The following is a 19,936-nucleotide window of genomic DNA, read 5'->3' as shown; positions in this document are numbered from 1 at the left end:
GGCATATACATACTGAGACGCACAGGCACATACATGCATGCACAGGCACACACATACATGGACATACAGGTACATACATACTAACACACAGACACATACATACTTACATATATGCACAGGCATATACATACTGAGACACACAGGCACATACATACTCACACAGGCATATACATACATGCACGCACAGGCACATACATACATGCACACACAGGCACATACATACATGCACACACAGGCACATACATACTTACATACATGCACAGGCACATACATACATGCACACACAGGCACATACATACATGCGCACACACAGGCACATACACACAGGCACATAAATACATGCGCACACACAGGCACATACATACATGCGCACACAGGCACATACATACTTACATACATGCACAGGCACATACATACATGCACACACAGGCACATACATACTTACATACATGCACAGGCACATACATACATGCACACACAGGCACATACATACATGCGCACACACAGGCACATACACACAGGCACATAAATACATGCGCACACACAGGCACATACATACATGCGCACACAGGCACATACATACTTACATACATGCACAGGCACATACATACATGCACACACAGGCACATACATACTTACATACATGCACAGACACATACAACAGGCACGCACAGGCACCAGGCAGGCACGTTGTTACTTTTAACTGAACTATTATGAGCGAAATTCCTCAATGCACTCACGCACACGCACTCGCTCAGCTGGGTTGCGAGCCGGATTTGAATCTCTCTCCCTCTCCCCCCTCTCAGTGTTCCGTCGCAAGCAGACGCAACGCCAGTGGATCGGACCGACCGGGGCTGCCAGTCACGCAGGTAAGGACAGCACCAGGGCTGAGGGATCGGCTGTAGGCACTGCACCGGCCCCTCGCGAGGGAGGGAGGGAGGGAGGGAGCCAGGTGAGCGAGGAGCTGCAGGGGACTGTGGGTTAAATCCCTCCCCGCTGCTGGGGCCGGCATTCACTTCTATCCAGGCCCGACTCAGTGAACTCCCTCCCAGCCCCAGTCTGAGCTCGGGATCAGAGAGAGAGGAAAAAAGAGAGACAGACAGAGAGAGAGAGAGGAAAAAAGAGAGAGAGCGAGAGAGAAAGTGAGAGAGAGAGAGAGAGGTGAAAGTGAAAAAGAGAGAGAGGGCGAGAGAGAAAAAGTGTTGGAGAGAAAGAGAGAGAGAGAAAAGTGAGAGTGAAAAAGAGAGAGAGGGCGAGAGAGAAAAAGTGACGGAGAGAGAGAAGTGAGAGTGAAAAAGAGAGAAAGAGGGAGAAAGAAAGAGAGAGAGTGAAAAAGAGAAAGGGCTAGAACCTCTACTTTTTTTACTTGCTTAATGCCCATTTTACCGCTGAAATGATGTATAACCCAGATATTACCCACTTTGGCACAAAATGGAAACTGACGGGATTTTTTAGGAAACTTATTACCGAGCGTTACTTTCCCCATGGGCTTAACGGTGGAATTAGTAGTATGAGCGAAATCAACGCCCATAATATCGGCCAGCGTTACTTTCCGCACGGAATTAACGCCGAGATTCAATATGAGCACCCGCCCACTGTTTTTTGTCGTGAATAGCATATTTACCCAAACTAGCGGCCATGGAGATCACTCACCATCAATTTCACCACCTCGCGCACACATCGGCCACAATATCGCTCGCCCAAAAAACAGCCCACAAAAAGTGGAACTAACCGGAACAGATGCCAGCCGTGTGGCTGGTATTTGTTAAATCCCACTCTTACGTGAGGAGCTGATACCTGAAAGATTGGCCTGAACGACAACGCTGACACACTGCTGTGTGTGTGCAGCTCAGGCATCAATGGCGCCCATCACCTTGGTGCCAGTTAAAGTTTACGTTGATTGAAGTTAAGTGTGATTATACACTTTGATGTTAAGGAACCGCCAGCGTGTAATGGTGCAGCTATCTGAGCCAATGTGCTACAAGGTTTTGTTAAGTAAAAAACATTTGAACCGAACATTAGTCTGAAAATGTCAGTATTTCTGTGCAAACCAACCCTTCCCCTCCTGACTCCAAGCCACCTGGCCGAGGAGGTCCTCAGGAGATGCTTAATTGCGGGAGGGGGGGTGGTGTTGATTGCCGAAGCACTGTTTGGACGGATACGGGAGAGGATGGTCCCGAGGTGGGAACGTGCCCCGAGCCAGAAGCAAGATGTTGCTGCTGGCTCTCATGTGTGGTTGGCAATGGGAGTGTGGCACCTTGGGGTGCAGTACCACGCTCCGGGACCACTGGGAGCCCTCTGCCATCAGTGTTCCTGGCTACCAGCTCCGGGGCCTCCGCCATCCCTTCCATGTTATATCTTATTTGTTGGACAAAAACTCAGTGCCAACTATGTTCTGGGTGCTGAGTGGGCTTTTTGCTGCTGGTGAATCTCCCTCGTGCCTCCCACAACAGCCAGACAAGCTACACACCACAGCCACACACGCTTCCAGTCCCCTCTGAGCTCCCGCTCTCTCGGTCTCCTCTTCTGCGCATGTCATGATGACCCTTGACCTCCTGAATCGCGGGAAACGAGCGTTGCCATGCCGTTGCTAAGGACGACAACACTTTACAGCAGAAGGTCAGAGAGATTTAACGCTAACGCCCATTTGATATCGCTCGCGGTAACACCCATTTTCAAAAATGGAGACTCGGTGATTTGAGAGTGGGCGAGAAGCCGGCGATCTGAAAACCCTTTTTTTAACGCCCACGCCGGAAATAAACCGCCCATTTTTGGGCGATAGGCACAAAAGTGGAGGTTCTAGCCCAAGGAGAGAGAGAGAGAGAGAGAAACAGTGAGAGAGAAAAAGAGGAAGCGAAAGAGAAAGAGAAAGCAAGAGATAAAAAGTGAAAAGAGAGAGAGAGAAAAAGTGAGCGAGAAAGAGACAGAGAGAGAAAAAGAGGGAGAGAGAGAGAAAGACAAAAAGTGAAAGAAGGAAAGAGAGAGATAATTTAATTAATTAATGATATAGCAGCTGCCACAATCTCATGATGTCCCGAAGTGATCCCTAGCCAATGAAATGATTTTGAAGTTTAGTCCCTATTGTAATGAAGGAAATGCAGCAGTTGACTTATGCATAGTAAGCTCCCGCATATGGCAATGTATTTAGTGATGTTGATTGAGGGATAAATATCGGGCCCAGTACACCGGGTAGAACTCCCCTGCTCTTCTTCCAATAGTGTCCATGCGATCTTTTACGCCACCTGAGAGAGTACACGGAGCCTTCAATTTAATATCTCATTCAAAATACGGCACTTCCAACAGTGCAGCACTCCCTCAGTACTGCCCCTCTGACAGTGCAGCACTCCCTCAGTACTGCCCCTCCGACAGTGCAGCACTCCCTCAGTACTGCCCCTCTGACAGTGCAGCATTCCCTCAGTACTGCCCCTCCCACAGTGCAGCACTCCCTCAGTACTGCCCCTCCGACAGTGCAGCACTCCCTCAGTACTGCCCCTCTGACAGTGCAGCATTCCCTCAGTACTGCCCCTCCGACAGTGCAGCACTCCCTCAGTACTGCCCCTCCGACAGTGCGGCGCTCCCTCAGTACTGCCCCTCCGACAGTGCAGCACTCCCTCAGTACTGCCCCTCCGACAGTACAGCACCCCCTCAATACTGCCCCTCCGACAATGCAGCGCTCCCTCAGTACAGACTTTTTACAGGTACTATAGGAACTGGACCGAGAATGGCAAACTCATTTCTCGTGGACTGTTACCAGCGGCAGGGAGAGAATGCCAAGTGCCAGAGGGTGAAAGGTCAGACTATGACACACTGACTCTCCCATTCCCCCATCGGAGAGAGGAGAGATCATTGCCCCCTCTGTCTGGAATAGAGTAGACCCCCACAGGTGAATCTCATTGAAACATATAAGATTCTGAGCCAGCTCACATCGGACGACACAGGATATATGGCACAGAAACAGGCCATTCGGCCCAACCGGTCCATGCCGGCGTTTATGCTCCACTCGAGCCTCCTCCCGTCCTTTCTCATCTAAATCTATCAGCATAACCCTTTTGTTCTGTATGCAATAAAGGTACAAACTGAGTACTGTTTAACTGAACAAGGTACACCCTTGGCTCTACTTTATTACAGCCCAAAGTGCCTGACTCACAACATGGCTGGCCTTTTATACCAGAGCAGCATCAGGTGCGTGCTGCTCAGTGATCTCCAACAATGGCACCATCTGGTGGCTACAAACAGCATGTACATACATGACACCTCTATTCCCTTCTCCCTCGTACGCTTGTCCAGCCTCCCCTTAAATGCATCGATACTATTCGCCTCAACCACTTCCTGTGGCAGCGAGTTCCACATTCTCACCACTCTCCGGGTAAAGACGTTTCTCCTGAATTCCCCATTGGATTTCCTGGAGACTATCTTCTATTGACGGCCTCTAGTTATGCTCTTCCCCACAAGTGGAAACGTTCTCTCTGTATCCACTCTATCAGAACCTTTCATCATTTTAAAGATCCTTTTATATCATCCCTCGGCCTTTTTTCAAGAGAAAAGGGACCCAGCCTGTCCATCCTTTCCTGATACGTATACCCTCGCATTTCTGGTATCATCCTTGTAAATCTTCTCTGCACCCCCTCCAGTGCCTCTGTATCCTGTTTATAATACGGCCACCAGAACTGTTCACGGTACGTGGTCTAACAAAGGATCGATACAGGTTTAGCATATCCTCCCGACTTTTCTTGACAGGGTAGATGCAGGGAGAATGTTTCCCCCGGGGCTGGGGAGTCTAGAACCAGGGGTCACAGTCTTAAGATAAGGGGTCGGCCATTTAGGACTGAGATGAGGAGAAATTTCTCCACTCAGAGGGTGGTGAACCTTTGGAGCTCTCTACCCCAGAGGGCTGTGGAGGCTCAGTCGGTGAGTATATTCAAGGCCGAGATCCATAGATTTTTGGATACTAAGGGAATCGCGGGATACGGGGATAGTGCAGGAAAGTGGAGTTGAGGTTGAAGATCAGCCATGATCTCGTTAAATGGCGGAGCAGGCTCGAGGGGCCGAATGGCCGACTCCGGCTCCTAAATCTTCTTATGTTCTTATGAAAGGTCAGCAACTAATAGACTTTTAACAATTATTTTCCAAGTATCGTTCCATCGAAACAACAATGCCAACGCGAGACCAACTTCCACCCAAAGTATGTCTGACAATCTCTACACGGGAACTCCAGAGAAAGCTACCTTATCGGCCTACCCAGGTAAGGTAACCCAGCATCAGGCTGGTGACAAAAAGGAAAGATTGCATTTATCTAATGTCATGCACAGGACATCCCATAGCATGCTTCACATGTTTTTGGAGTGTAGTCACTGTTGCAATGTAGGGAGACGCGGCAGCCAATTTGCGCACAGCAAGCTCCCACAAAGAGCAATGTGGTGAGGTCCCGATAATCTCTCTGTTGGCGATGTTGATTGAGGCATAAATATTCGGTCAGGATACCAGGGAGAAAGCTCCCCAGCTTTTCTTCCAATAGTGGCCACAGGAGAGGGGAGCGTTCCCTCAGTCCTGCCCCTCCGACAGTGCGGCACTCCCTCAGTACTGCCCCTCTGACAATGCGGCGCTCCCTTGGTACTGGCACCTGGAGTGTCGGCCTGGATAATGGGACTCGAGTCTGTGGAGTGGGAGTGGGGATTTAAACCCGCGACCTCCTGACTCAGAGACAAGAGTGCGATGTACAGAGGCCAAATGGCACAACAATGTGGTCATAAAAAGGGAACTAATTGGATTGGAGTCGGCCTGGGTTCAATGCCTGAATGTACTTTCCGTACAGAGCAGCCAAGGCCCAGGCTCCATCCCCGGCCTGTGCTGAGTGAGTGGGTCTCACCTGGAGCAGGATAAAGAGGTGGGACAGTAGGTCTCCGTGCCTGCCCGGTTTGGGAGTGTCCCTGTGTGGGAGAGGTGAAGTTTGCACTCAGCACTGACACTCTCCATGATCAAATACCCTGGTCAAATACCCTGCTGCTGAACACTGACAAGGTCCCACAACTGAGCAACGTCTCAATGGTTGAGGAACCAGACATGACGTCAGGCCACCAGTACTGCCCAACCCAGGATGGAGACATAACCAGCAACAACTTGCATTTCTATAGCGCCTTGAATGTAGGAAAACATTCCTAAGGCGCTTCACCGAGCGTTAACAAACTAGAGTTGGCACTGGGCCACATGAGGAGATATATTAGAATATTAAAATTTGGAGCAGGAGTAGGCCCCACAGCCCCTCAAGCCTGCCCCGCCATTCAGTGAGATCCTGGCTGATTTTCGACCTCAACTCCACCTTCCCCCATCCCCCCAATCCCCATGTCCCTCGATTCCCTGAGTGCCCGGCAATCTATCGACCTCAGACTTGAATACACTCAATGACTGAGCCTCCACAGCCCTCTGGGGGAGAGAATTCCAAAGATTCGCCACCCCCTGAGTGAAGAAATTTCTCCTCGTCTCCGTCCTAAATGGCCGACCCCTTATTCTGAGACTGTGGCCCCTGGTTCTACACTTCCCAGCCCGGGGATGTATCGAACAGGATGGATAAAGGGGAACCAGTGGATGTGGTGTATTTGGACTTCCAGAAGGCATTTGACAAGGTGCCACATAAAAGGTTACTACACAAGATAAATGTTCACTAGGTTGGGGGTAATATATTTGCATGGATAGAGGATTGGTTAACTAACAGAAAACAGAGAGCCGAGATGAATGGTTCATTCTCTGGTTGGCAACCAGTAACTAGTGGGGTGCTGCAGGGATCAGTGCTGGGACCCCAACTATTTACAGTCTATATTAACGACTTGGAAGCAGGGACTGAGTGTAACGTAGCCAAGTTTGCTGACGATACAAAGATGGGAGGAAAAGCAATGTGTGAGGAGAACACAAAAAATCTGCAAAAGGACATAGACAGGCTAAGTGATGGGCAAAAATTTGGCAGATGGAGTATAATGTTGGAAAGTGTGAGGTCATGCACTTTGGCAGAAAAAAATCAAAGAGCAAGTTATTATTTAAATGGAGAAAGATTGCAAAGTGCTGCAGTACAGAGGGACCTGGGGGTTACTTGTTCATGAAACACAAAAGGATAGTATGCAGTTACAGCAAGTGATCAGGAAGGCCAATGGTGTCTTGGCCTTTATTGCAAAGGGGATGGAGTATAAAAGCAGAGAAGTCTTGCTACAGTTATACAGGGTATTGGTGAGGCCACACCTGGAATACTGCGTGCAGTTTTGGTTTCCATATTTACGAAAGGATATACTTGCTTTGGAGGCAGCTCAGAGAAGGTTCACTCGGTTGATTCCGGGGATGAGGGGATGACTTATGAGGAAAGGTTGAGGAGGTTGGGCCTCTACTCATTGTAATTCAGAAGACTGAGGGGTGATCTTATTGAAACGTATAAGATTACGAGGGTTCTTGACAAGGTGGATGCAGAGAGGATGTTTCCACTGATGGGGAGACTAGAACTAGAGGGCATGATCTTAGAATAAGGGGCCGCCCATTTAAAACTGAGATGAGGAGAAATTTCTTCTCTCAGAGGGTTGTAAATCTGTGAAATTTGCTGCCTCAGAGAGCTGTGGAAGCTGGCACTTTGAATATATTTAAGAGAGAAATAGACAGTTTCTTCAACGATAAGGGGATAAGAGGTTATGGGGAGCGGGCGGGGAAGTGGAGCTGAGTCCACAATCAGATCAGCCATGATCTTATTGAATGGCGGAGCAGGCTCGAGGGGCCGTATGGCCTACTCCTGCTCCTATTTCTTATGTTCTTATGTTGTAAAATGCTCCCTGCATCTACCTGTAAGAATGTTCAATTTTCAGTGAGATCACCAGTCATTCTTACAAAACTCCAGAGAATATAGGACAACCCTCTCATCCCAGGAATCATTCTCGTGAATCTTTGTAGCATTACCTCTAAGGCAAGTATATCCTTCCTTAAATACGGAAACCAAAACTGTGCACAGTACTCCAGGTGTGGTCTCACTAACGCCCTGTGTAATTGTAGCAGGACTTCCTTACGCTTGTACTCCAACCCCCTTGCAGTAAACGCTAATCGATAGCACAGGTGGTCAGATGCTCAGTCAAAGAGGTAGGTTTTAAGCAATGTCTTAAAAAGAAAGGGAGATAGAGAGGCAGGGAGGTTTAGTTTTAGATACCAGAGCTTAGGATCATTAGGGCTGAAGGCAAGGCTGCTACGAGTAGGGCGATAGAAATTGGGCGATGTGTAAGAGGCCGGAATGGGAAGTGCATAGATATCTCGGAAGGGTTGCAGGGGCTGGAGGAGGTTGCAGAGATAGGGAGGGTTGTAGGGGCTGGAGGAGGTGACAAAGATAGGGAGGGTTGTAGGGGCTGGAGGAGGTTACAGAGATAGGGAGGGTTGTAGGGGTTGGAGGAAGTTACAGAGATAGGGAGGGGTGTAGGGGCTGGAGGAGGTTACAGAGATAGGGAGGCATGTAGGGGCTGGAGGAAGTTACAGAGATAGGGAGGCATGTAGGGGCTGGAGGAAGTTACAGAGATAGGGAGTGCTGTAGGGGCTGGAGGAGGTTACAGAGATAGGGAGGGATGTAGGGGCTGGAGGAAGTTACAGAGATAGGGAGGGCTGTAGGGGCTGGAGGAGGTTACAGAGATAGGGAGGGTTGTAGGGCTGGAGGAAGTGACAAAGATGGGGAGGGGTGTCGGGGCTGGAGGAGGTTACAGAGATGGGGAGGGTTGTAGGCGCTGGAGAAGGTTACAGAGATAGTGAGGAATACAGGGGCTGGAGGAAGTTACAGAGATAGGGAGTGTTGTAGAGGCTCGAGGGGGTTACAGAGATAGGGAGTGTTGTAGGGGCTGGAGGAGGTTACAGAGATAGGGAGGGATGTAGGGGCTGGAGGAAGTTACAGAGATAGGGAGTGTTGTAGGGGCTGGAGGAGGTTACAGAGATAGGAAGGGTTGTAGAGGCTCGAGGGGGTTACAGAGATAGGGAGGGTTGTAGGGGCTGGAGGAGGTGACAAAGATAGGGAGTATTGTAGGGGCTGGAGGAGGTTACAGAGATAGGGAGGGATGTAGGGGCTGGAGGAAGTTACAGAGATAGGGAGTGTTGTCGGGGCTGGAGGAGGTTACAGAGATAGGGAGGGTTGTAGGGGCTGGAGGAGGTGACAAAGATAGGGAGTGTTGTAGGGGCTGGAGGAGGTTACAGAGATAGGGAGGGATGTAGGGGCTGGAGGAAGTTACAGAGATAGGGAGTGTTGTAGGGGCTGGAGGAGGTTACAGAGATAGGGAGGGTTGTAGGGCTGGAGGAGGTGACAAAGATAGGGAGGGGTATAGGGGCTGGAGGAGGTTACAGAGATAGGGAGGGGTGTAGGGGCTGGAAGAAGTTACAGAGATAGGGAGTGTTGTAGGGGCTGGAGGAGGTTACAGAGATAGGGAAGGTTGTAGGGCTGGAGGAGGTTACAGAGATAGGGAGGGGTGTAGGGCTGGAGGAGGTTACAGAGATAGGGAGGGGTGTAGGGCTGGAGGAGGTTACAGAGATAGGGAGGGTTGTAGGGGCTGGAGGAGGTTACAGAGATAGGGAGGGTTGTAGGGGCTGGAGGAGGTTACAGAGATCGGGAGGCGTGTAGGGGCTGGAGGAGGTTACAGAGATAGGGAGGGTTGTAGGGGCTGGAGGAGGTTACAGAGATAGGGAGGCGTGTAGGGGCTGGAGGAGGTTACAGAGATCGGGAGGCGTGTAGGGGCTGGAGGAGGTTACAGAGATAGGGAGGGTTGTAGGGGCTGGAGGAGGTTACAGAGATAGGGAGGCGTGTAGGGGCTGGAGGAGGTTACAGAGATCGGGAGGGTTGTAGGGGCTGGAGGAGGTTACAGAGATAGGGAGGGTTGTAGGGGCTGGAGGAGGTTACAGAGATAGGGAGGGTTGTAGGGGCTGGAGGAGGTTACAGAGATAGGGAGGGTTGTAGGGGCTGGAGGAGGTTACAGAGATCGGGAGGGGTGTAGGGGCTGGAGGAGGTTACAGAGATCGGGAGAGGGGACCAGTCGATTTATCGTCAGATCAGAAGGCAGTGTTACCCATATTGGCCTTCACCATTAACTTCTCACTAATCTACGTCATCATCCAATGCTTGTTCTCAACAGCTCTGGAGCGCCGTGCCAACCTCCCAGTAAACGCAAGGGACAACTCCTCGGACAGTGACTACGACTTCTTCGACACCAATGTCCAGCGAATATAGAGCTTTCCGACAGGGTGAGTATCCAGGCACGTGGGGCTGCATTTCAGGCTTTTCTGTCTCCCGGGGATGATTGCGGGGGGAGGGGGGTACGGAGGTGGGCCGGGGTAGTTACCGGCCGGGAATAGTCTGAGCTTCAGTAAGGAAGCTTCAGGTATCTGGGCCCTGTGCTGTGTTCACACTCTCTCTGTTTGTGACACGAGATGTCACTCGGCAGGCATTAGGACCCAGCGGGAGCGATTCCCACACTGCTGTAAACATGCTGGTTCATGCTGGTTCTGGGACACCATTTTGGGAGCTGCTATAAAGGACACAGTTAAGTTCCGTCACTCCGGGTTCAGTTGGTCTGTTTATTTACGTACACAACACCCTGTGTCGGCGGGGGAGGGGGGGCGGCGCAGTGCGAAGGGAGGAGGTGTACACGTCTCGAGACGCAAGGGTGGGAGACTGGCGAACTAACGTGTGCGCCCCGAGGGGGGGGGGGTGGTGGGGGAGGGGCAGGAGGGGATACAGAAACATTCCCAAATCACTGCCCACGTCACCACAACACAAATCACTAACAGAATTCAAGGAGCAAACGCTCGCACTTACCTTGGGAGAACGTTACCTCCCTCTGTTCCGCCGGCTATGCTGCACCGCCCTGATTTCCCAGGGGTCATTGCGGGCGCACGTCCAGGGCAGCCTCTACCCACCCATTTATAGAAGAACATAAGAACATAAGAATTAGGAACAGGAGTAGGCCATCTAGCCCCTCGAGCCTGCTCCGCCATTCAACAAGATCATGGCTGATCTGGCCGTGGACTCAGCTCCACTTACCCGCCCGCTCCCCGTAACCCTTAATTCCCTTATTGGTTAAAAATCTATCTATCTGTGACTTGAATACATTCAATGAGCTAGCCTCAACTGCTTCCTTGGGCAGAGAATTCCACAGATTCACAACCCTCTGGGAGAAGAAATTCCTTCTCAACTCGGTTTTAAATTGGCTCCCCCGTATTTTGAGGCTGTGCCCCCTAGTTCTAGTCTCCCCGACCAGTGGAAACAACCTCTCTGCCTCTATCTTGTCTATCCCTTTCATGATTTTAAATGTTTCTATCAGATCACACCTCATCCTTCTGAACTCCAACGAGTAAAGATCCAGTCTACTCAATCTATCATCATAAGGTAACCCCCTCATCTCCAGAATTAGCCTAGTGAATCGTCTCTGTACCCCCTCCAAAGCCAGTATATCCTTCCTTAAGTAAGGTGACCAAAACTGCACGCAGTACTCCAGGTGCGGCCTCACCAATACCCTGTACAGTTGCAGCAGGACCTCCCTGCTTTTGTACTCCATCCCTCTCGCAATGAAGGCCAACATTCCATTCGCCTTCCTGATTACCTGCTGCACCTGCAAACTAACTTTTTGGGATTCATGCACAAGGACCCCCAGGTCCCTCTGCACCGCAGCATGTTGTAATTTCACCCCATTCAAATAATATTCCCTTTTACTGTTTTTTTTCCCAAGGTGGATGACCTCACACTTTCCGACATTGTATTCCATCTGCCAAACCTTAGCCCTTTCACTTAACCTATCTAAATCTCTTTGTAGCCTCTCTGTGTCCTCTACACAACCCGCTTTCCCACTAATCTTAGTGTCATCTACAAATTTTGTTGCACTACACTCTGTCCCCTCTTCCAGGTCATCTATGTATATTGTAAACAGTTGTGGTCCCAGCACTGATCCCTGTGGCATACCACTAACCACTGATTTCCAACCGGAAAAGGACCCATTTATCCCGACTCTCTACTTTCTGTTTGCCAGCCAATTCTCTATCCATGCTAATACATTTCCTCTGACTCCACGTACCTCTATCTTCTGCAGTAACCTTTTCTGTGGCACCTTATCGAATGCCTTTTGGAAATCTAAATACACCACATCCATCGGTACACCTCTATCCACCATGCTCGTTATATCCTCAAAGAATTCCAGTAAGTTAGTTAAACATGATTTCCCCTTCATGAATCCATGCTGCGTATGCTTGATTGCACTATTCCTATCTAGATGTCCCGCTATTTCTTCCTTAATGATAGTTTCAAGCATTTTCCCCACTACAGATGTTAAACTAACCGGCCTACAGTTACCTGCCTTTTGTCTGCCCCCTTTTTTAAACAGAGGCGTTACATTAGCTGCTTTCCAATCCGCTGGTACCTCCCCAGAGTCCAGAGAATTTTGGTAGATTATAACGAATGCATCTGCTATAACTTCCGCCATCTCTTTTAATACCCTGGGATGCATTTCATCAGGACCAGGGGACTTGTCTACCTTGAGTTCCATTAGCCTGTCCAGCACTACCCCCCTAGTGATAGTGATTGTCTCAAGGTCCTCCCTTCCCACATTCCTGTGGCCTGCAAATTTTGGCATGGTTTTTGTGTCTTCCACTGTGAAGACGGAAGCAAAATAATTGTTTAAGATCTCAGCCATTTCCACATTTCCCATTATTAAATCCCCCTTTTCATCTTCTAAGGGACCAACATTTATTTTAGTCACTCTTTTCCGTTTTATATATCTGTAAAAGCTTTTACTATCTGTTTTTATGTTTTGCGCAAGTTTACCTTCGTAATCTATCTTTCCTTTCTTTATTGCTTTTTTAGTCATTCTTTGCTGTTGCTTAAAATTTTCCCAATCCTCTAGTTTCCCACTAACCTTGGCCAGCTTATACGCATTGGTTTTTAATTTGATACTCTCCTTTATTTCCTTGGTTATCCACGGCTGGTTATCCCTTCTCTTACCGCCCTTCTTTTTCACTGGAATATATTTTTGTTGCGCACTATGAAAGAGCTCCTTAAAAGTCCTCCACTGTTCCTCAATTGTGCCACCATTTAGTGTGTGTTTCCAGTCTACTTTAGCCAACTCTGCCCTCATCCCACTGTAGTCCCCTTTGTTTAAGCATAGTACGCTCGTTTGAGACACTACTTCCTCACCCTCAATCTGTATTACAAATTCAACCATATTGTGATCACTCATTCCGAGAGGATCTTTTACTAGGAGATCGTTTATTTTTCCTGTCTCATTACAGAGGACCAGATCTAAGATGGCTTGCTCCCTTGTAGGTTCTGTTACATACTGTTCTAAGAAAGAATCCCGTATGCATTCTATGAATTCCTCCTCTAGGCTACCCCGTGCGATTTGATTTGACCAATCGATATGTAGGTTAAAATCCCCCATGACTACTGCCGTTCCTTTTTCACATGCCTCCATTATTCCCTTGATTATTGTCCGCCCCACCGCAAAGTTATTATTTGGGGGCCTATAAACTACGCCCACCAGTGACTTTTTCCCCTTACTATCTCTAATCTCCACCCACAATGATTCAACATTTTGTTCATTGGAGCCAATATCGTCTCTCACAACTGCCCTGATATCATCCTTTATTAACAGAGCTACACCACCTCCTTTCCCTTCTTGCCTATCTTTCTGAATCGTCAGATACCCCTGTACTTTTAATTCCCAGTCCTGGCCACCTTGCAACCATGTTTCTGTAATGGCCACCAAATCATACCCATTTGTAATGATTTGTGCCGTCAACTCATTTACTTTATTTCGAATGCTGCATGCATTTAGGTAGAGTGTTTTCATCCTAGTTTTTAAACCATGACCCCTCCTGCAGCCCCTTTATATTCAGTGGCCCTTTTTGTTTCTTGCCTTTGGTTTCTCTACCCTCCACTTTTACTCATCTCTTTTCTGTCTTTTGCTTTTGCCTCCTTTTTGTTTCCCTCTGTCTCCCTGCATTGGTTCCCATCCCCCTGCCATATTAGTTTAACTCCTCCCCAACAGCACTAGCAAACACTCCCCCTAGGACATTGGTTCCGGTCCTGCCCAGGTGCAAACCGTCCGGTTTGTACTGGTCCCAGCTCCCCCAGAACCGGTTCCAATGCCCCAGGAATCTGAATCTCTCCCTGCTGCACCACTGCTCAAGCCACGTATTCATCTGCGCTATCCTGCGATTCCTACTCTGACTAGCACGTGGCACTGGTAGCAATCCCGACATTGCTACTTTTGAGGTCCTACATTTTAATTTAGCTCCTAGCTCCTTAAATGCGTCTCGTAGGACCTCATCCCTTTTTTTTACCTATGTCGTTGGTACCAATGTGCACCACGACAACTGGCTGTTCTCCCTCCCATTTCAGAATGTCCTGCACCCGCTCCGAGACATCCTTGACCCTGGCACCAGGGAGGCAACATACTATCCTGGAGTCTCGGTTGCGGCCGCAGAAACGCCTATCTATTCCCCTAACAATTGAATCCCCTTTCACTATCGCTCTCCCACTCTATTTCCTGCCCTCCTGTGCAACAGAGCCAGCCACGGTGCCATGAACTTGGCTCCTGCTGCCCTTCCCTGATGAGTCATCCCCCTCAACAGTCCCCAAAGCAGTGTATCTGTTTTGCAGGGGGATGACCACAGGGGACCCCTGCACTACCTTCTTTGTACTACTCTTCCTGCTGGTCTTCCATTCCCGAGCTGGCTGTGGATCCTTCTCATGCGGTAAGACCAACTCACTACACGTGCCATTTATTTAATCCCCTCCCACTCCCCATGTACACCCGCCCCCCCCCCCTATCACGGACTATACCCACCGATAGTCTCAGAGTAAGGGGTCGCCCATTTAAAACTGAGACGAGGAGGAATTTCTTCTCTCAGAGGGTTGTAAATCTGTGGAATTCTCTGCCCCAGAGAGCTGTGGAGGCTGGGTCATTGGATATATTTAAGGTGGTGGTATTTGGGCAGTCAGGGAAACAAGAGATATGGGGATACTGCGGATAGTGGCATTGAAGTAGATCAGCCACGATCTTATTGATGGCCCTATTTCTTATGTTCTTCTGAATGTAAAAGTTCATGCGTTTCTGTAACTGTATTCAGTCTAATGATTCGATTGACAGGATGAAAATGATACCAAAGTATTTTAACTCCATCTATCCACCTTGGTCCCATAATCCCTTAATACCCATACTTGGCAAAGATCTAGCGATCTCGGTTCTTAATGTTGCATTGGCCCCCAACCTGAACAGCTTTTTGGGGGAGAGAGTATAAGATTTCCACCACACTTTGAGTGAAGGAGCACATTTATTGCCCATCCCTAATTGCCCTCGAGGAGATAGTGGTGAGCCGCCTACTTGAACCGCTGCAGTCCGTGTGGTGAAGGTGCTCCCACAGTGCTGTTAGGGAGGGAGTTCCAGGATGTTGACCCAGCGACGATGAAGGAACGGCTGATATATTTCCAAGTCAGGATGGTGTGTGTGACTCGGAGGGGAACGTGGAGGAGGTGGTGTTCCCATGCGCCTGCTGCCCTTGTCCTTCTAGCTGGTGGAGGTCGTGGGTTTGGGAGGTGCTGCCGGAGAAGCCTTGGCGAGTTGCTGCAGTGCATCTTGTGGATGGTACACACTGCAGCCACGGTGTGCCGGTGGTGGAGGGAGTGAATGTTGAAGGTGGTGGATGGGGTGACAATCCAGCGGGCTGCTTTGTCCTGGATGGTGTCGAGCTTCTCGAGTGTTGTTGGAGCTGCAACTCATCCAGGCAAGTGGAGAGTATTCTATCACACTCCTGACTTGTGCCGTGTAGATGGTGGAAAGGCTTTGGGGAGTCAGGAGGTGAGACACTCACCACAGAATACCCAGCCTCTGACCTGCTCTTGTGGCCTCAGTATTTATGTGGCTGGTCCAGTTAAGTTTCTGGTCAATGGTGACCCCCAGGATGTTGATGGTGGGGGATTTGGCGATGGTAATGTCACTGAATATCAAGAGGCGGTGGTGGGACACAATGAGGCCGAAACTGTCCTGCGACCGAAAGGGGGCGCTCTCACCGATCTTCAAGATTTTTCTCCGCCCTAATCCATGGAACGGAGAGTCGAGTGAAATTCAACTCTTTGAGCCTTTTTTTGTTCCAGGCAGTGAAGTCAAGTTGCGGCAGGGGGGAGGTGCTTGTGGAGTGGGGGGGAGGTACGTGGGGAGCGGGAGGGGGAGGTACGTGGGGAGCGGGGGGAGGTACGTGGGGAGCAGGGGCGGGTACGTGGGGAGCAGGGGGAGGGTACGTGGGGAGCGGGAGGGGGAGGTACGTGGGGAGCGGGGGAGGTACGTGGTGAGCAGGGGCGGGTACATGGGGAGCAGGGGCGGGTACGTGGGGAGCAGGGGGAGGGTACGTGGGGAGCGGGAGGGGGATGTACGTGGGGAGCGGGGGGAGGTACGTGGAGAGCGGGGGGAGAGGTACGTGGGGAGCTGGGGGGGAGGTACGTGGGGAGCGGGAAGGAGGTATATGGAGAGCGGGGGGGGGAGGTACATGGAGAGCGGGGGGAGGTACATGGAGAGCGGGGGGGGAGGTACATGGGGAGCAGGGGGGGAGGTACGTGGGGGGGGGGTGCATGGGGAGCAGGGGGGGGAGGTACGTGGGGAGCAGGGGGAGGTACGGGGGGAGGTACGTGGGGAGCTGGGGGAGGTACGTGGGGAGCTGGGGGAGATACGTGGGGAGCGGGGGGGAGGTACGTGGGGAGCGGGGGGGGGTACATGGGGAGCGGGGGAGGTGCGTGGGGAGCGGGGGGGAGGGGGGAGGTAAGTACGTGGGGAGCAGGGCGGAGGTGTGTGAGGAGCGGGGGAGGGTACGTGGGGAGCAGGGGTGGGTACGTGGGGAACGGGGGGAGGTGCGTGGGGAGCGGGGGGAGGGAGGTACCTGGGGAGCAGGGGGAGGTGCGTGGGGAGCAGGGGGAGGTGCGTGGGGAGCGGGGAGGAAGGCTGGCATGTCATCAGCGCGACACTGACACGTCACAATGTCCCTCCCCTTCAGTTAAAGGGGAGAGCCACTGCGAACTCTGCAGACACTTGCGTGACACCCATTGGGCCCTCAGGGAGAGCTTCTGCCGGGTCATCGACCTGGCACCCACGAGGGGGTGACCAGCCACATGATGCTACCCGCCGGGGAAATCTGTCGGGGGCCACTGAGCGACGGGCGATCTGCTCCCACGCTGGCAATTTCCTGCGGGGCGGAAAGGGGTCGACGGGGCGTCAACACGGGCAGAAAGGAGACATTCTCCGCAGGGAAAATCCACCAGGGCAATTTTCAAAATGGTGGCCCTCTGCGCCGACCGAGCGGCGAGTCCTTCCCGACCCGTGGCCTCACGCCTCTTACAGAACGGGGTCGTTTCGGCCCCTCGCTGTTCCCAAGTGGCAACATCCATCCTCTCACAAACCAATGTGTTTTCCCGTTTCTTCTTCACACGTGCAGGGAGCGTGCAAGATTCCAGGAAATTCTTGGGATTGGGATGGATTGACTTTCAAGTGGAGAGGAATGAGGAGCTCTGGAGTTGCCACGGAAGTCGAGAGACATCAGCGGCCCTCATGGTCCTAACGCACGGCTGCAACGAATGAGTTAATATTAAGACTGTCGAGCTATCGTTTCCACTTTGGGCACAATCGGGAAATTGCTTGCAAAATGCACTGACAATTGCGTTGGTTGGTGTGATATATTCTTTACATCGCTGCTGGTGTTCTGTAGGAGGAGCTCAAAAGTAGATCGCGGGTTGCCCTTGGAGAAAAACTTTCCTCAGGATCAGCCGAGAATGAGTCGAGGTTCGACGCCATGTTTGGAAGGTTCTGTTCGAGAGCGAAGGTGTCCTCTTCGAAACAGAATACCAGCGGTTAAGTCTGATTTGTAAATATGGCAAAATGAGTCCATATCTTTTGTTATGTATAACCATGCAAGTTATGTATGATGAGTATTTTCTTATGATTACTTCTTCATTGAGGAGGGAGAAGTGTAATATAGAGCTCCACCTATTGGACTACTGTGGTAAATCAGATGCTACTGTAAATACAATAAAAGTCACATGATGTATCAGAGCCATCTTGTAGAATGTGCGTGTCAGTGATGTCTTCAAGAATATACCACAGTTAGGTAACAGTAAAAATTGTTTCCAACGTGGCAAAGGTGAAATTGTCATTGAGCCAGAGCAATTCGGCAATGTGATGGAAGACAATCGCTTCATTTCTTTCCTCTATCCGTTTAAAAAGTGCGCCCTGATGTATTTAAGAGTGATAACCTGGTGCGTTTTTATTAATACAGCGGAAAATGAGTTTAATCACCTCGAAAGATTAACATTTTTACCAAGGATGTTCAGTCCCTCACCAGCGAGTAGACGGATTGAAAATCACTGAAACAAAATAGCCTTCGAAAATGACACTGAAGTAATTTAGAGGTTGGTTGCTGTACACCAGTCGGTCCCTGAGTGAAGTAAGTATTTTTCGACATGAATCAACTTCAGAGACGTGTCTGTATGCCTCAGAATATCAGTGGCATTTGAAGAACCTCCCTAACCACCCAATCGGCAGAAGCGTGGTCATTTTGAGCTGGGGGCGTGGCCAGCTTTTTGTGGGTCGGGTCACGGTGTGAGGGGTCACAGTGTGAGGGGTCACAGCGTGAGGGGTCACAATGTGTGTGTGGAATCACAGTGTGAGGGGTCACAGTGTGTGTGTGAGGGGTCACAGTGTATGGGGTCACAGTGTGAGGGGTCACAGTGTGTGTGGTCACAGTGCGTGGGGTCACAGTGTGAGGGGCCACACTGTGTGTGAGGGGTCACTGTGTGTGTGAGGGGTCACAGTGTGCGGGGTCATAGTGCGTGGGGTCACAGTGTGAGGGGCCACACTGTGTGTGAGGGGTCACTGTGTGTGTGGGGTCACAGAGTGAGGGGTCATAGTGCGTGGGGTCACAATGTGAGGGGTCACTGTATGCGTGGGGTCACAGTGTGTGTGAGGGGTCACAGTGTGTGTGGGGTCACAGTATGTGTGAGGGGTCACAGTGTGTGGGGTCACAGTGTGTGAGGGGTCACAGTGTGTGTGGGGTCACAGTGTGTGAGGGGTCACCGTGTGTGTGAGGGGTCACAGTGTGTGAGGGGTCACAGTGTGTGAGGGGTCACTGTGTGAGGGGTCACAGTGTGTGAGGGGTCACAGTGTGTGTGGGGTCACAGTGTGTGAGGGGTCACAGTGTGTATGGGGTCACTGTGTGTGAGGGGTCACTGTGTGTGTGGGGTCACAGTGTGTGAGGGGTCACTGTGTGTGGGGTCACAGTGTGTGAGGGGTCACAGTGTGTGTGGGGTCACAGTGTGTGAGGGGTCACAGTGTGTGTGGGGTCACAGTGTGTGAGAGGTCACAGTGTGTGTGGGGTCACAGTGTGTGAGGGGTCACTGTGTGTGAGGGGTCACAGTGTGTGGGATCACAGTGTGTGTGGTGTCACAGTGTGAGGGGCCACACTGTGTGTGAGGGGTCACTGTGTGTGTGGGGTCACAGAGTGAGGGGTCATAGTGCGTGGGGTCACAATGTGAGGGGTCACTGTATGCGTGGGGTCACAGTGTGTGTGAGGGGTCACAGTGTGTGTGGGGTCACAGTATGTGTGTGGGGTCACAGTATGTGTGAGGGGTCACAGTGTGAGGGGTCACAGTGTGTGAGGGGTCACAGTGTGTGTGGGGTCACAGTGTGTGAGGGGTCACAGTGTGTGAGGGGTCACAGTGTGAGGGGTCACAGTGTGTGTGGGGTCACAGTGTGTGAGGGGTCACAGTGTGTGTGGGGTCACAGTGTGTGAGAGGTCACAGTGTGTGAGGGGTCACAGTGTGTGTGGGGTCACTGTGTGTGAGGGGTCACTGTGTGTAGGGTCACAGTGTGTGAGGGTTCACAGTGTGTGTGAGGGGTCACAGTGTGTGAGGGGTCAC

At 50.9% G+C, this 19,936-nt stretch overlaps 1 long non-coding RNA gene across 1 annotated transcript; it reads left to right on the top strand.

Annotated features, from left to right (window-relative positions):
* Positions 1 to 804: 804 nt before the first annotated feature.
* LOC139242499 (uncharacterized) lies at positions 805 to 18,054 on the top strand. The gene is made up of 4 exons (XR_011589236.1): positions 805 to 869; positions 5,132 to 5,242; positions 10,122 to 10,230; positions 17,461 to 18,054. It is a non-coding gene; the product is annotated as an uncharacterized lncRNA (long non-coding RNA).
* The last annotated feature ends 1,882 nt before the right edge of the window (positions 18,055 to 19,936 follow it).

Source organism: Pristiophorus japonicus, unplaced genomic scaffold (assembly GCF_044704955.1).
Source record: "Pristiophorus japonicus isolate sPriJap1 unplaced genomic scaffold, sPriJap1.hap1 HAP1_SCAFFOLD_1357, whole genome shotgun sequence".
In the NCBI taxonomy this organism is placed as follows: Eukaryota; Metazoa; Chordata; class Chondrichthyes; family Pristiophoridae; genus Pristiophorus; species Pristiophorus japonicus.
The sequence above is the reverse complement of the archived record's forward strand: the minus strand, read 5'-3'. Positions and strand labels throughout refer to the sequence as shown.